The sequence below is a fragment of the Cynocephalus volans genome, chromosome 1 (assembly GCF_027409185.1).
Source record: "Cynocephalus volans isolate mCynVol1 chromosome 1, mCynVol1.pri, whole genome shotgun sequence".
NCBI lineage: Eukaryota > Metazoa > Chordata > Mammalia > Dermoptera > Cynocephalidae > Cynocephalus > Cynocephalus volans.
Window position 1 is genome coordinate 3609393 of NC_084460.1, and position 15795 is coordinate 3625187.

General features: G+C 52.2%; 1 protein-coding gene across 2 annotated transcripts in view; it reads right to left on the reverse strand.

The window, feature by feature from the left end:
* The window catches only part of TSPAN9 (tetraspanin 9), a 183782-nt gene that overhangs the window by 61598 nt on the left and 106389 nt on the right, over positions 1–15795 (reverse strand). The window lies entirely within an intron of this gene.

Below are 15795 nucleotides of genomic sequence, written 5' to 3' on the forward strand. Positions count from 1 at the left end.
ACCCAGATTCCAGCCAGATGCATCTGTTATTGGCAGTGGCGAGACAGTGGAGCCCAGAACACAGGCAGCTGGTGACATCTTAATCACTGTGGAGAGGAAGGGAGGGGGGCGCCGAGGCACCCCAGGTGGCTCAGCAGCCCAGGGCTGGCTACCTAGGGTGTCCATGTGTGTACCACCCACCAGCCGTCCCTATGCCTTCTCCTTCCTTCCCCCTCTGCTTCCTTCTCTCCTCCTCCCCACTCCCAGGTCCTTCTTTCATCTTTCACTCCACCTCTGCCAGGCCTAAGTGGGGCAGCCAGTCTCCCCACAGATGTGCCTAGAAGGCCATCACAGCCCCACAGGTCCCCAGCTAGTCTGGCACATGCAGGCCCTGGGGACCTCCTCCTGGCCCTCCTTTTGAGAACTCAGTAAGAGGTTTCAAATATGGTTGAAACATGCAGTCCCTGGGGAGCATTGCAAAAGCACAGAACACCCCATCTTCTATTTCCTCCCCCATCGCCGGCTGTGATCTCAAGGTGCTCATCGCTGTGAGCTCATCATCCCTCATCTGTCCTCTCCCTGCCCTGAAGGAAGCTGGGGGAGGTCTGCAGAAGAGAACACCAAAACAAAGCCCAGAGAAACTGAAAGCCCAGCTGAGGAAGTGGGGCTGAGAACAGAAAGCAGGTGCCCACACCCTAGTTCTGAACACATGTCCCCCATGCTGCCCTGCCAGGGAGCGTGGCTGGCTGCCCAGCAGGTGACACACAATGGACTGAAGCATCTCCACACAGTGTTTTGGTTCCTCTTGAACCAACCTGGAAAGTAGTTATTCCCAACCCATTTCACAGACGAGGAGGTCAAGGCTCTAAGAGCTGAGCGCCACGCTTGGCATCGCACCGTGGAGATCAAACCCACCTGTGTGTCTGTGCAGCCCACGCTCTCCCCACACATCACCTTTCGCTAGAGAAAGAAATTGGCAGGCAGCTAGAGAAGCCCTGGAGGAAGGGAAGGGGTAGACTATTGGGTGCTGGGGCACAGGGGTGCAGGTGGGCGACAACCTAAGCCAAGGGAGTCCCTATGGGTTCTGGTTTTCTCCTCCTCCCAAAGGAAAAAGTCTCTTAGTTTCCTGGGGAAAGTGTGGGGACGTGGGGGATGCACCTGCACAGCAGTGGAAGGTCTGGAGTGACTCCCCTTGCCCCTCTCACAGACCAGTCCATCCATCCTTGCTGCTGCCCCCATAGCACGGGCATAGGAATCGCAGACAGATCCAGCATGTGAGAGGGGAAGGAGATAGCTCATTCACGACAAAATTGGCCAGGATCCTTCTGGATAAAGCTTCCCCAGCTAGATCACAGGAACCAGGTACTGGATGCAGGGGAACTGCTTCCACCCCCCCCTTCCTTGTGTATCACCTTGAATGCAAGACCTAAGCCCAACCCCCAACCAAGCCACTGGCCATCACCATAGAGGACCCAAGGCTGCCTTTAACCTCAGTCTCTCGCATCTGAGGTCATCCAAGATGGGAGCCATCAGTCCCAGGAGCAGGTGGAAAGCTCATCTCTTTAATTATCTCCTAAATGCAATGAAATGAAGAGAACCTAGAAGGCTGAGAGTGACGAACAGAAGTTTGGGAACTGCTATGGATCAAATGTGTCCCCCAAAAGTTCACATACTGGAAATTTGATCCGCACTGTAACAGTACTAACAGGGTGGGAATCCCGATTATGGTATTTGAAAGGCAGGTCCTTTGAGAGGTAACTGGACTGTGAAGACTGCCCTTGTGAGTGGATTAATCTGTGCATGGATGGAGTAATGAGTTATCAGAGGTGTGGACTGGTGAGTTCTTGCCATTCTCTCCCTATGTGATACCCTGGTCACCACAAGGCCCTGCAGAGAGTTCCCACCCAGAAGGCAGCCACACCAAATGTGCCTCCTGATCCGCAGACTTCCCAGCCTCCAAAACTGCAAGAAATAAATTTCACTTTCTTTATACATTACTCAGTTTCAGATATTCTGTTATAAGCAACAGGAACAGACTAACACAGGAACACCAGACAGAGAGAAAAAAGACAAGGAAAAATAACTCCAGTAAATTAAACAGCACAGCTATGGGTTGCCCTCTGAGAGGCGTCTCTCAGTCCCTCCACCCATGGGTCTCTCCTCCCAGCTGTTCCCCAATCACATTTCAGAGGCCCATTCTGGGAGCTTGGCTTCTGCCAGGACAGTGGGCCCTGGGGACAGTGGCCTGGCCTGGCCACCCAGGAGAAGACTCCTCAGAGTCTACCATAGCGAGGGGACATGGGTATCCATGTCGGAAGGCTGGAAGCCGTGGCTTTGGCAAAGGAGGGTCCCACTTCCCCAGGGTGCCCACGGTTCTATGGAGAAGCCAACCCCATGGATTTTCTTGGGATGCAGGGAAGGGGCAGCACCTGAGCCCTCAGGATCCACAGAGCTGGATTCGGCAGCCAGGACCCCCTCCTGACCACACCTAGGACAGATGGGTTTCCATGTGCATCAGGTGGTTCTGGAGGGTTCCACTACAGCCAAGCAGATATCATTCCCAGTGTGACCGGGACACTGGACACAGTACCCTCCCTCTCTATAACTCAGTCTCTCTCTGAAAGCAAAATAAGGCTGTCACCCTCTAGTAAACAGACTGAGGAGAAGACATGTTTGAAAAGTCTTCAGATGCCTCAGAGATGGTATAAAATACTGGTCGAGATGGGATGGAAGCTCACACCACCCAATCTGCTTCCACACAGACTCCCCCCTACCAGCCTGACCCCGAGTGCCAGCCTGGACCCACAGTGGCCAGCCGAGGGCAGAGCCCCACTTGACGCCGCCCCCACACCACTCCCACACCTGGTGGTTCAAGCAGTCAGAGGAAGGCACACCTGGCTGGAGGATCCCCACAGGGCAGAGAGACCCAAGCAAGCAAACGTGCTCCAGCTCCCATCACGCCAGCCAGAGCACCAGACTTCCTGCAGCGAGATCAGCACCATGGGGCAGGCAGGGGACACCCTGACCTGAAGAGGGTGCTTCCCAGCCCAGGACTGTGGGGGGCACTGAGGCCAGAGCAACATGATGGATGGATAGTGGATCAGCTACTGGGAACACCGAGCCCCCTCTCCATGATCCTGGGACAAGAAGGGTTTTCTATGGTCATCACAGGAAACACCAGACAGAAAGAACGAGCCTGGACAAGTCAGACAGAGCAGTCCCTGAGGAATCTGCACAGGGCCAACCCATGTTCTCCCCTCTGACAGACTCGGGCAGGCAGGAAGGTGTGCTGGAGTTAACGACGGTCATCTCCCACCACCACACTTCCTGGACAGCCCATGGGTGGGGTTCCCTGAGGCATCAGGCGCCATGGGTGTCTTGGCAGACAACTGCAGGAACCACGGTCACAGCCCCAGACACACACCTGCTGGAGAAACGCTCCAGGGAATAAACCACTGGGCAGCTTTAGGGCCCCTGGAAAGGTGGCGACAGAAACAGACACAGAAGACAACAGGAAGTTGCAAAAAGGAGAACAAAATACCCCGATTTATATTAGCAGAACCCTTTGCAGACTTCAGAGTACTTGCATGACCATTTCACTGTATCCTCCTGACGATTCTCCCAGGCTGGCCAGCCAAGTATTAGGGTTTGATTCCCGCTTCACAGATGAGAAAGTGGAGTCAAAGATCTTCCCAGGGGGCAAGGGCAGAGCTGTAGAGGAGCCCTAGGCTTTCTCACTCCAGTTCAGGGCTGCCCCATGTTCCCCCTGACGTCACAGAAAGGACAAAGGCAGGGGCTTTCGGAGGAAAGGAGAATGCAGCCAGGGCAGTGAACAGCTGTGGTAAACTGAGTCGCGCAATTAAAAAACAATGCTCGTGAGCGTGTGTGGTACTTCCCGGTTTATAACACCCACCCTTCCCTTGCTTTTGATCCTCGCCACCACGGGGAGAGGGTGCAGTGAAGTTTCTCGAATTCACGGTTAAGAGGCAACACTGAAGGGGAAGCATCTCTGGCTTTGAGCCATGAGTTAAGTGGGGTTTTTTTGGGGTGGGGGGTGTTTTCTAAAAGGATGGCAGCCAGGAGTACAAGCTAGGGCCAGGGGAAGGGGGCGTCCCAGGGTTGTCCTAGATAGAAGGGGGTGGTTAAGAGGGGAGAGTCGGGGCAGGAGGCGACAGGGTACAAGGGAACAGTGAAGACACTGTAGGGGGGCGGCGTTGGGGAGCCGGAAGGAGCAGGACCGCTCTTCCTAATGATGGCTGCTGGAGGGAGGAATTGGAACGATCATAATTAAGGCTTCTAACAATAGGAGGGGAGCCACGACAGCTCTGTGTGTCAAACAAGGTGCTGAGCTGCTCTGTGGTGAGGGTACTTAACAAAGCAGCCCACCCCCTCATTACCTGCTTAGCGTGTGACAGCCCTTCCAGGAGGGGGAGGTGGGGAGGGGAGGTTAAAACCAACTTCCTGCTGCTGTCACGGAGTCCTCCTCTCCTGCTCAGACAAGAAACAACTTCCACTTCTTCCTACCCTGAAGTGGGGAACAGGGTATTAGGGAAGATTCTCTCCCTCCCACTAAACGAGGAAACCTAGGTCCAAGGAGTCAAAGCCCACAGGGGTATGTTCAGCTTGGAACCCAGGAGCTCCTGCCCGTGGGCAGAACACAATCGAGGGCAGCTCTGTGACATCCAGGCAGCAAATCCCAGCGCACCAAGGACACACTCAGTCCTGGTCAGTGGGTCCTCCCCTCACTCTGGGCCTCAGTTTCCCCCTATGAGACAAAGGGATCATCCCTGATCCATAACTCTACCAGGGCTACATGAGGATGAAGGAAGATAAAGTATCTCAGTAACCATCAGCTCTTGGAAAACACAAAGGGAGCAAAAGAGATGCATAAAACCTCAGAATGTCAGAGCCTGAAGGACCTTGGAGATAAGCTGCTCCAAGTCCATCATTTTCCAGATATGGAAACAGAGGCCCAGAGAGGAAAGTCATTTGCCCAGGGTCACACAGCCCCTGCTCTTTCCACGCTGCCACTCTGATCCCTGCACAACTGAGTTAGCTGGCATATCCCTGACATGAAAGCAGGACAGAAGTGGGAGGAAACGCAGGAGGAGCCACAGGGCGCCCCAGGATTTCCTGGGCTGCAGGAGGGGCTGTGCAGCCCTGCCCTGCCCCGCCCAACCCCCACAAGCTGTGAGGAGCCTGCCTTTGGCAGGGAAGAGAGAAAGCTGATTGGTGGTGCTGAGAATCTCGTCAATATTCCTCCTACGGTCCTGATTCAGACCCGCAGCCTTCTCCAGAGCAGCTTTTGTGAAACATGCACTGTTCACACAGAACCCCCTCCTCCCAGCAGGCAGGTCGGGAAGGGGCAGGTGGAGGGTGCTGGAAGCGGGAGAGATGGGGACTCAGAGCATCTCGGGCACTTGGCTGCTCATGCACGTTCCTTTCCCTCCCCACCACCTGCCCTCTCCTGAGGGTCTTCAACCTCCTCCCCAACCAGGCCTTCAGGCCATGGACCAGTCACGATGGTGTCCTAAATGGCTCAGACATCACAGGACACATGCCCAGGGCCCAGGCTCATCAGCCTGACAAGCTGTCACTCTGATTTGGGTCCTACACGCTTCCTGCCAACAAGCGGAGGAATCCTCCTTGGAGAGCGTGGCGGCAGAGTCAGGCTTCCAAGCATACCCGACCTCCTTGTGTGGAGAAGAGAAGGCTGAGGACCCTCACCGCCAGCAACTGCAGTTTCCTCAGAGACCTCTGCAAAGAGACTCCCTGAGCTGACCATCCAGTCACATGGCCGTGTTTCCAGACCGTCCCCCACCTGGTGGTCTCTGACACCATTCCCGGTACAATCTAAAGTGCCGTCATGAAAAGGAGTCTTCGGCCAGCAAACGGCTCTACCAGAGCAACTCCTTGCATGCCACCGATTTGGGTCAAGGCCCTTTGCATTAGCCCCTTTCCCTGGCTTCCAATATCACCTTATTTCTCCTGCCCCTCTCCTCCATCCTCCCCACTCTCTCTGCTTGTCCACAATCCCTTCACCCGACAGACCACAAGCTATACGTCTTCCATCCTTCAGCCCTCTCCTTTCCGCCCTTCAAATTACTCCCTGAAGAGCCCACCTGCTCCATAAAAGCCTGCTCTGATCAGAAGATGAATGGCAGGTGCTGGGCATGGCCATTCCAACACTCTGCCCTCCATAGTAAGTGAGAGCACTCAGCACCAAATACGTGCCCTTTGGAGGACTATCTGGCTATCTCCGAGTGCTCACTCACTCATCAGGTCTGCACACGCAAGGGCAGCCTATGCACAGAGCTCAGCTGAACCCTGGGGAGAGCAGGCGGTGACAGAGAACAGAAGATAAGAAATCTTTTTGTAACAAAAGATGTGTAATATCTTCATGAAGAACATTATAAAACTTTACAGAAGTCATTCAAGAGGGCCTAACACGTAGAGAGACATACCATGTTCATGAATAGAAACACTAGCATAGAACACAATTCGTGTTCGTGAATAGAAATACAAAGACAGCAATTCTCCCCAAGTTTATCAATAGATTTGATAGAAGGTCAATCAGAACACCAACAGGGAGGAGGACTAATTGATTGATTTGGGGGGAAACTAAACAAATTGATTCCAAATTTTTTTCAAAAGAACAAAGGGCCAAAACAGCCAAAGCACTCTTGAAAAAGCAGAAGATGGGAGGATAAGCCCTACCAGATACCAAGACCTATTATAAAGTTGTAGTAATTCACACAGCGTGGCACTGGGAGAGATTAATAGTCCAGTGGAAAAGACCCAGATGTACGTGGAAATACAGGCAGCACTACATGTCTATGGGGAAAGTGTGGGGTACTGAATAAGCAAGTTGACAAAGTCCTTGCTATTCTTGGGAAGCCAGCAAGGCTGGCATCCCTTTTGCCTACTTCCCCCTTCTCCCTCCCTTTGAGGTCTGACCTTTGATTGAACCCAGGACCCTGGAAGTAAACGAGAAACTTATGTTCTTATTTTGTTGATAAGCAGTTAGCTATGAATCTTCTAGCACCGTGGCAGCTGAAAATGTTTTGTTCTATAAATAGCTTGGTGGCAGATATAATTGATTTAATCAATATGATTTGTTATTTTCACTGGCTTATAAAAAGGAACGTAAACTAAACTAAGATGCCTTGCAGGCCAGCAGCCTGCAGGGTACTCCTGATCCCATGAAACAGATTGTGTCTTTCTTCATTTCCCACTGTCTCCCCTCGGGGTACTGGTCGACAACAGAAAAAGTGGGCTAGTCACCCCGGCTAGGACAACTGGTACTTACACAGGGGGAAAAATTCACAGCCCTATCTTACATCATACACAAATATAAATTCCAGGCATATTAAGGACTTAAACATAAAAAGAAAAACTTTCAGAAATAAATATAGGAACTCATCTTGAGTCATTTACTCATTCATTCAATAATTTGTGAGTGCTGACTATGTTGTAATGGGCACTGTCCAGGATAAAAAGACAGACTATATTACAATAAAGAATTTGTTTATCTAAAGGCCCCATGCAGAGAGTAAAAAACTATAAACTGGAAGCCATAAACTTTGTTTGCAAAGTATAAATAAAACTCCTAAAAATTAAGGAAAAGCAAACAACTCAATAGAAAAATGGACAAAAGACATAAACAGGCATTCACAGAAGAGGAAAGAATGGCTAATAAACATGAAAAAATGTTCACTGATAATCAGAGAAATGCAAATTAAAACCATCATAATATAGCACTTTATACCCACTGCATTGGAGAATGCCAAAACTTTCCATTTTCAACTGACTTTCCACTGGTGGAAACATCAATTGATACATCCACGCTGGAAAACAATTTGGCATTATCTAGTAAAGCTGAAATGCACATAGCCTAAAGCTCAGCAATGCCATTTGCTGTATACCTAGAGCAGTGCTCCTCACAGTGTGGTCCATGGAAACACCTAATACTTGAAAACCTGCTCAGCAATTTGATATTGCCAGAACACCCCAGCACACAATCAGCTGATTCACTCAGGTGTGGCTGAGCGTATCAGGTGAGTCACAGGTGCTGTGAGCTATGGACTAGTCACGTACAGCAGGACCACTCTGAAAGCTGGAAATTTAAAAGCTGGTCCTTCACCACAGATACTTCCAGAAGCACTGTCCTAAAGAAACGTGGCATGTATACACCAGGAGACTTAAACAAGAATGTACACAGAAGCACTGTTTAAAAATAAGAGGAAATAACCCAAATGTTCATCACCAGAAGAGCACACTGCAGCACATTCATGGGATGGAATCCTACAGAGCACTGAAAACAAGCGCACTGCAGCCACACCTGTCAGCATGCACAGACCGAGAAACACCATGCTGGGTCTTAAAAATACATTCAGAAGGATTCCACCTATCAAAAGTTTTAAAATAAGCCAAACCAAATGACGTGGTGTTTAAGGAAGCCTCCATACATGGACTTGGTTTCATGCAGAACTCAAGGTATGTCCTTCCCTCTCGGGGAGACGTTGGGGGCGTGCTCAGGGAGGGATGCACAGGCTTCACGGGGATACGTAATACTGTTTCTTAAGCTAGGTAGTGGGTACATGTCCATTTTATCATTTTTTAAGCTGCATGAATTTTCGTTTGATATAGTTCACAATTTGAAAAAACTTTAAATGACTGTGTTTCTGGGTGGTGAGGTGACCTGGACTGGAGTCCCATGTGCCCTGTCTTTTGGTCAGCCCAGGTCTCAGGCCAAGCTGCCCAGCAGAGTCTGATACCCACAGAGGCACTAAGAGTGCCAGAGGGTGGGGGGAGGGGGCACCGTGGGAGGGGGCTGCTGGGAGGGCTAGAGGAAAGTGTAGAATGTGTCAGGTGCCGTTCAGGCCTTGGGGGCAGAGACCACCCCCTGCTCCACCGCTTTCCATGTCCACCCTCCATTCCAACAGATCTTCCTGGGCATCCTGCTTCCCCATTTCTCTCACATACCCCTAAGGCCATCAGACCTTCAGAACAACCCCCAGCCTGGGGCTCCTTCCAGGGCTCTGAAGCCCTGGCCCGCAGCATCATTCTAGCATCCATGCTTCCATGCAGCAGCCCTGGGCTCCTAACTTCCTGTTCATATGCTCTCACAGGAGGAACTGCAGTGATACCAAGCGCAGCTACTCTTCCTGGAGCCTGACATGCCAGGCAGTCTGCTGAGCAGTACATGTCCATGATGCATGCATGACCTCATGTGGGCCTCACTGCAACCCTGTAAGATAGCCAGTGTTGTCACCAGGCACCACAAGAACTTCGAACACCTTCAAAACACAGACCTCATTCCTGCAGACTCCAACTTAGTGAGGGTGAGGAGGAACTGTGGAAGCTGTTCATGTAAAAAGCCGTCTGGCTGATGTGAATGCACACCCTGGTGAAGAAATGGAGCAGAGAGAAAGCTCTCTGAAGGCAAAAGCCCTGTCTCTGCTCCTTGGCTAGTCACCCACCCCCACCAGCCACAAGAATGGCCTTCCTGCATGGGACTGAGGAGGTAACCTGCCAACACAAGGGAGAAGACTGGAGACCCTGCGGCCTTCCTTCCCAAGGGCTTCTTCGGTTCTCCTGAGAGGCTTCAAAGTTTGCTGGGGCCCACAGGAAGAGAAGGGAGCCCCCATCTGAATGGAACTAGGGACTCGCTAAGTGAGAGGAGCCTTCGGATTTCCTCCCCAGTCTCAGCTAGTTAGACAAAGAGCAGGGGCAGACAGATTTCAACCTTGTGCTGCTCCCTGCAGCAGCATATCTGCTCACCCGCCTGACCGCGTGCCATTTTCAATGTCCCTGCCAGGATCAGACCCCAACCCCCACCACTTCTGCTGGTAGATTAGCTTTCAAATGTGAGCAGGGACAAAGCTGGCTCAGAAGACTTAACTCTGCCCGACGGGTTTAGCTTGGCTTCAAAGCTTCCTAACTGGAACCAAATAAGCGGGCATATCGCAGCTGGAAGAGAGAGGCCATAAGGGGGAGAAAACGGGGGCATCTCTCGCAAGCTGGATTACCTACACAACAGCTTGCAGCCCGAGTGGCACAGCAAGACCTGTCACAGTGGTCACTGCTGGAAACATGCATAGCCTTTTTCTAGGAACCCTGGAAACACACCGAAGGGCATCCCCATGTGCTGGTGCAACTTTCCAGCAGGCCAGCGCCACCTCAGCCTCAGAACCACTCCCGACTCTCCACCCAGAGTCACTCTTGAAGGGCACCACTCAGCCTGTTTCTCTGTGTTCAGCCCATTTCATGGACAGGAGGCTCTGTCTTGCCCACTGGCATCGGCTCCAGACCCACTTGTGCTCTCTCTCTCCTCACCCTTCCCCTTGCCCAGACCCTGAGTCTCATCTGATCAGCAAACTCCTATTCACCCTTCAAAATCCAGCGGTTGTATGCTCTATTTTGTTATCTTTTTATCTCATCACTATTAAGCAGTATTGATTACTCTGCTAAGTAGCTCTATTAAGCACCTGCTGCTCACAACTATAACTATTGGTTTATATGTCTGACTCCTCCATGGGACTGTAAGCAGCTCAAGGGTCTGGCTTACAGCAGGTGCTCAATAAGTGCACATGGTACACAATGGCCACAGAGCATCCATCAGCCCTTTCAACTGAAGACACAGAAAAGCCACATGATTCACTAATTCTTGTTTCCAAACTAAGAAAAAAGAAAACCTGAGGCTGTTTTTGTCTCCCTCTTCATTCTGACGGGAGCAAACATTCTAGAGAGGGGGGGTCAGAGCAACCATGCGGGTGGGGGAGAGGAATGGACAAGCAGGTCAGGCCCAGGATGCTGCGGCTCCACCCCAGAATGCTGCCCCTCCCTCCTCACCGCTCCCTTGGCAGCCCTGTGTTCAAATGCCCAGCAGAGGACAAGCCAGATGACCTCTTGGTTCCACGACTTCCTGGCACGGGAAAACTGATCTGCCTGTGTGAACCCAGGCAGCCCCTGTCCTCAGCAACTGCAGGCTCCTGTGCACACAGCGGGCATTCAGTAAATAGTTGTGGCGTGAGTGAATGGACTCAACTGGGACCCCAACACCCTAGTAAGCCACACAAGGCCTAGGGCTGCAGAGCCACCGCCAAGTACAGCCAAGGGCAGCCAGGCGCATGGGGCAGATGCGGGGGAGGGCCAGCTGGAGGCCTGGTGGCCCTTTCCTTAGTAAGGAGAGCTGCTTGTCCTGTTTCAGCGGGGACTTTCTTTCTCTACCCTCCTCCCTCCCCACCCCCTCTTGACTGACACCAGTGCTGGCTCTGACATGATTTAAAAATAGATATTAAGACAAGGAAGTTTAATTTTTAATGCTTTGGAAAGGAAGCGAGCACAAAGCTGGCATTCCCTGTAGCCACATTCCAGCGGTCTCAGAGTATCTACCAGGCCCTTCATCGTCCCCCTACCCCCAAGCAGAGGCATGCTTGACCCACCCTAAAGATCTACCAAGCAGCCCTCCAGGGAGGCAGCCTGAGTCCCTCCCACCTGGGCACTTGGGAAGCCCCTCAGTGCCTCTCACTGCCCAATTTAGCCTGTGTCTCCTCTGCATGGAGAGGCCAGTCTGAACCTCAGCCCCATGTTGGGTCCCCTCAAGCCCACTCACCACTTCCGATAGAAGGCACCCCACAGACTTCTTATAACACCCCAGGGCATCCAACACCAACTGTGCACAGAACCCAGTCTGAAGTCACAGAGGCACTCACAACTCAGCCAATCCAGTACCGAAAACATGCCACCATCACAGCTAGACAGGCCTGGACAGGCTGCCTGCCCCCAAAGGCAGTGCACAGTCGGAGTGGGGCCTGACCCCACTTATGGGAGGATAAGCAGGGTGCCCATCCGCACCTTGCCCTTGGCAGCCCTGCTCCAGCAGGCACACTGAACACCGCCTCTGCAGCTAACTGGCCTTTAACAAGGGGGTGATCCACAAGGACCAGGATTTCCAGTGGGGCCAGAATGTCACTGCCCTGACAGCCATGATCTAAAGTGATGGGACAGCTCTGCTGGCAAGCATGAAAAGTGACCATTATCCTGAGGGGCAATTATGCCAGCAACCCCAGCCCACCCCCGCCCCTCCACATCAGACAGTAACTTGATTCGGGTTGGAGGAGCTGGGCTGGGATCATGATTTGCTGTCCATGGACCTCTAGCACTCACAGGTCCCCATTCCAGCCCACTATAGTCCTATACTGTATCTCCGCTACTCATAGGTAAAAGCCCTGAGCCTCCCTTACCTTCCTGGTGGGGCTGAGATTCACACTTAGTTGCTACCTGGAGTATTCTACCAGAGGGCCCTGGGAGTCCCCAGAGATGGGCTGATTGGGGGAAATGCCCCACATGGTTTCCACTGCTGGGAGAAATGATTTGGGGTGAGTGTGATTAGTGTAAAGAGGACCCTCAGTACAGAAAAACTTTGTCCCAATTCAGGCCTCCTATTCATTCCCTGACACCAAAAAGCCAGCATTCTCTTTGTCCCTGAGAATCAGGGTGGGGGATGCAGGGGACAAAGAGGAGGTAAAACTCAGTCAGGAGTGACCACTGACTCTCCCTCCTCTACCCTCACCACCTATATCAGGCCCTCAGAAATGCTGCCCTCCTGGGCGCCCCAAACTCCCAGAGTGCACTGGGGTGCCACCACGGCTAGCACTGTCTGGTTGGAGTCAGCCGTGCCAGGAGCAGACCTGGACCCCCACCAGCAGGCAGGCACCCAGCAGCCTGTAATGCACCTGCCCTTTCCTTACTAAGGAGGAGGAGCGCCAGCCACACAGCTCTACCTCCTACCCTGCACCGCCCCCCCAAGATGTCACCCAGCCCTCGCCAATACCAATACCCTAGCAGCTCCACCCAGTGGCAAGGAACCAGGGACGCGCACGCCGAGGGGGCTGCAGTGTAAGAGAGCACCACCTCTCCTCCTCACTGGGAGTCCTCCCGGTGGGCTGGGAGGAGGCGGGGTGTGGCGCAGTAATGGGTTTGGGGAACTACCTGGTAGGCTCTGGGATCTATGGGAAGAACTCTATTGATTCCCGCCTCAGGTTCAACTCTACTGCCTCAGAAAAGCCTCTTTTGGGATCTGAGCCATAAGACTAGATCAAGTGACAGCTACATAATTCCTGACAATCTCTCCCAGTCCCAGGATGCTGGGCTCGACCTCATCCCAACATCCCAGGGACCCTGCCTCATCCACAACCCACCTGCCTTCAACACCTCCTGTTCTTATTGGCTCTTTCCTCTGCTCCTTCCTCCACAGCAGGTCAAGCACCTGCCTGCCGGAACCCTTCACAGAGTGACCCACCATCCCCACATCCTGGCTAACACCCTGTTACACCTGCTCCCCCACCTCCCAAAAAACACAGTGGCAAACACTCTTACACACACACACACACACACACACACACACACACACACAAGCATCCATTTCTCTCCTGCTAAATTTCCCATCTTTCCTAAGGTCTGTGTTTTATTTCATTGTATCACATGCCACTAGCATAAAAGAACTCCGCCTTCAGGACTCAAATTTTTCGCAGCTCACAGCATATCATGGGAATTCTGAAAATATTAAGTGATCAGAAGTCAGAGACCAGCAGAGAGCAGCCCCTTGTTGGTAAAAGAGTATAGTTGGTACCTTCTAACTAGGAAGAGACGGCAAGTTCTCTCACTATAGGCCATAAAGGAAGGACATTTCATCAACTAGTCCATTAGCCTCTGCCAAGCTTTTAAAGGAAGATGAAAAGAGCTGCTTATCACCCTACAGCTAAGGTGCTAGGAGAGCCTTTATCAGAGGCAAGTTTGATATCTAACTTCTTGTCCCAACCAAGTGAGACTTGGGAATCCCTACCACATAACATGCTGCAGCTTCTTTTTTTCTGGCCCTCTATGCATTCACTCATAAACATACAATGCGTGCCTACTATGTGCAGGGCATAGACCTCTGTGCCAGCCTGTGAGGAAGTGCCCAAACCAAGTTAGGACCATTCTGAAGAAGAAAGGGACCACGGGCTGTTATACCAACTCTGACCAGCAGGTGGCGGGGTGGGAGGAGCCACTGAGTGGGAGTCACAGACCAAAGGCCCTCAGCATCCCGGAGGGTCTTCCTCATAAGCGTTAATATATGCAGAGTGGGGCAAAACAGAAGGGAAGGTTGAGATTGTGAAAAAGGAAGAGAAGGAAGCTGTGAAGAATGAAAAAGACAGCATTCATGTGGATGCGAAGGCACGGGGCAATTCACAGCAGGACTTGGCCGACAGATGCTGGCCAGTGAGTCAAGGGAGGCACCTGCCCACAAGGTGCTACAAAGTCGTTCTCAACATTCCAATGGTCCCACCACCTGCCACCCGAGAGAACAATCTGAATGTCTGCCCCAGCTTCCGTACAACTCTAACCACATGACAGGTAACATCCCAACAGCAGCAGCTGCAGGGCCCAGCCCATGGAGACATGGGGAAATCCAACTCACTTAATCCCAGACCAGTCTCCTGGAAAAGAAGCAGAAGGGGGCGTCCCTCCCCAGAGAGAAGACAAGGGTGCACTGGGGTGCCTCCCCTCCCCAGGTTCTCACATAATTAATGAGGCAAAGACACTGAGGGAGACCATCACAACAGGTCCTTAAGGGATAAAGTGATTTTCCCAAGGTCCCACAAGAAGCTAACATAGAACCAAGACTAGAAGCCAGTCTTCTTCCCTCCGGGCCCCGAGCTTTCCCTTCTACGGGAAAAGTCGCCCCCTCCAGGCATACACACCCCAAAAAGTTGTTCAGCTAAAGTGGGTCACTCCACACAAAAGTTAAACACCAGAGCACAACTGTTTCCACCCAGCTTCACTCTGAGTGGCTTTCTCCTGCCCCCCTGTGCTCCTCCTGGACCACGGGCAGCTGACAGCCTCCGGCGGCCAGGAGGACAGACCCTGGGGCAGAGCCAAACATCTGTGCAGACTGAGCCTGGGTTCTGGTGAGGAAAGGCAGAGACAACAGTTAGGGTGAAAGAACAATCAGAGATGAATTTAAGAAGTTTTCATATTTGCCCGACTAGTATTTCTTCTGCACACACAGCCTCCAGAATCACAAGAGGACAGAAAACAATTCTGAGCTGCCACACCCACTAAAGCCTTCTCCAGAAAATAATCTCTCACCAAGGACAGGGGGACCCCTGATAGTCTCCTTTGTCCTTACCAGTCTCTGGGGCTCCCGGAGCCTGGAAGCACATGGCCAGCCCGCTCCCTGCCCAGCCCACTGCAATCCCTCAAAAGCAGCCGCCAGCCGCCCGATGGTGGTATCCCCCATGCTCCTCCTTCCCACACAAGCCCTAACTCGGGGGCATATCTGAGGGCTAGCAAGCAAGTCCATGGCTTGGCTTGGGACAGGGGCTCTCCTCCTTTTCTGGATTCACGGAGAGGAGTGGGAGGATTTAACCTCTATGCCCGCCTCCACTATCCCACTCCCATAAAATCCTGCATTCTTGTGCATTCAGGAGGAATACAAGAAGAAACTCAGAAAGCCACCCTCACCTGTGCCTATGGCTAACTCAGGGTCACAGCTGTTAATAATTCTGACCCCACTCCCAGTGCCGCAGGTTACCCAATGGGAGGCACTTCCAGCATGGGTTTTCTCATAGGGGAAGGAGGTGGTGGCAAACTTTGCCAAGCCTCCTAGGAGTAGAGCAATTCTCTCCTGAAAGACAGGTAAGTTGGAGCCTCCTTCCAGCCACCAAGGAGAGGGAAAAAGGAAGAGAAAGACGCACGAAAGAGGGGGGAGAAAATGATTTTGAAACACACACACACGCACACACACGCACGCACACACTTACCGTT